Raw genomic sequence first — 2112 nt, forward strand, 5'->3', positions numbered from 1 at the left:
GTATTTTGTATATCTTTTTTTAAATTTCATTTTTCTAATAATTTATATTCATTAATTTGTGTGACAAGTTGAAGATAAAAGAATATAGGTACTTCGCTAGTGATAATTTGAGAAGCACCAGTTAGAAGCACCAGTGTCCTAGGTGGTAGGCAGTGGGTCAGTAGACAGGCAAGGTGAGGGGAACTCAGTGAAGACCGGAAAGTCGAGGAAGGCTTCCTGGTGGAGGAGATAAAGTTGGACTTTGGAGGATGGGTAAGACCTTGACAAATGATGAGACCCACAGATCATCCTACCGCTGTGAGGGAGTACTTGTGCTTGGCATAGACTTGATGGCAGACTGCTTTGAGTGCATATACAATCTGTCCCAAGCACTGTACTGGCACAAATGAGAGCTGTTCACATCAAGGGCTGAGAACTGTTATGGGGATCAGGGCCCTGGGTTCTGGATAGGGCTCTGGTGAAATTTTCCCATGTAACCCTGGGAAGATTATTTGATCCCCACTAGGCTGGAAGAGCCATAAAGGCAGGGACTGCCTCTGGGGAATGATGCCTACCTAGCTCAGATGACAAATTCCCAGTAAAATTTTTGATGAGCCAATGGATGAATGGGTTTTGGTTTTAATACTTAAAAAATGAGTGGGGCTAGATAAGACTGGTGGGTTTCAAACCATAAAATGAGAAACCTTGCAAAGATGCACTGTGGTCCAACCTGCCTCTACCCTTGAGTTTCTATAGGATTTCATTTGAAGAAGGAACCCCACAGCTAAAATAATTCTGGGGAAATACTAGATTTGATGATTTCGAAAGCCTATTCTAGCTTCTGACATTTTCAGATTCTAAGTAGACAAGAATGCAAATAATAGAGGCCATAAAAACATTGACTTATGGAATCACCACTGCACAAAAATAGATGTAGGAGATGTAAGGAAGCACTAGAATATTGGGGTTGGTGGGGTCCCATTGGCTTGCAGAGCTCTTAACATGAAGCTTGTTGACGAGCTTCAGAAGGAGGATCCACTGATCTCCCAAAAATGTATGTAAAATTTTGCATGCCATTGACTGTCACTTAGGAGTGCTGTGGTTGCCTGTAACAGACACAACAGTGGTTGACATAGAGAACCTGCAGAGTCTGGCCACCACTATGGCTTAAATAAGCAAATGGCTTATCTTTCTCATGTAATAAGTCTAGAGGCAAGCCACCAAGGATGTACGTTTGTTCAGGGAAATCATCAAGATCCAGACTCCTGGCATGTGGCTTTCTCCTAGTGATCCCAACACAGCTACTCTATCTCCAGGTGTTACATCTGCTTCTAGGAAGGGGAAAGGGCAGAGGTCTAAAGTGGTGCCAACTGGGAAAGCTGGTAAAGTCACAGCTTTTCCAAAAGCCCCACCTGATAGATTACCACGTTGATCTAATTGGCCAGCAGTGTATTGGTGGCCAACTTGTCCTACAAGAAGGTCTTGGAAATCAAGTTTTATAATTGAGTGACCCAAACTGGGATCCTATTAATAAGGCAAAGGAGTGAATGGGTAGGTAGAGACAACTGTCAGTATTTGCCATGATATGTATGTGAATGTTTTTTTTTTTTTTTTTAATATTGCCAAAAATGTCTTTAAGGAAGGAGTTAATTTTGAAGAGAATATAGAATGAGGAAAGCCAGAGACGGGGAAGGTGCAGGAGGAAGGACGTGTGCGAGTGTAGGGGTGATGGCAAGCAGGCTCTGCGGAGCAGGGCAGAAGGCGCAACCACTGCTCCTTCCTTGTCTGGCACCAGGACCCTCAAGCCCAATGGACTGAGCTTCTGCTTCCTGCTGCCCTCCTCCCCGCCTCCCTGCTAAGCAGAAGTGTCCTAGTGACATTGGCATGGTCACAGGCCCAGGACCCAGCCTAAGGCTGGTGACACCCCTCTTTTCCCTCAGGCCTTGGTAGTGGAGCCTGGACCCCCAACTCGAGCCCCAGCACTGGACAAGCACTCAAGGACCCTCACTCTCTAGGACAAGAACTGGCCCAGGTGCCCCAGCCCATCTCACTTTCTCTCCATCCTTCTCTTCTCTGGATGCAGCAAGTAAACTGAACATCGGCTCTCCATTCCAGGAGCAACAGAGACCATCC

This window comes from Leopardus geoffroyi, chromosome A3 (assembly GCF_018350155.1).
Source record: "Leopardus geoffroyi isolate Oge1 chromosome A3, O.geoffroyi_Oge1_pat1.0, whole genome shotgun sequence".
NCBI lineage: Eukaryota > Metazoa > Chordata > Mammalia > Carnivora > Felidae > Leopardus > Leopardus geoffroyi.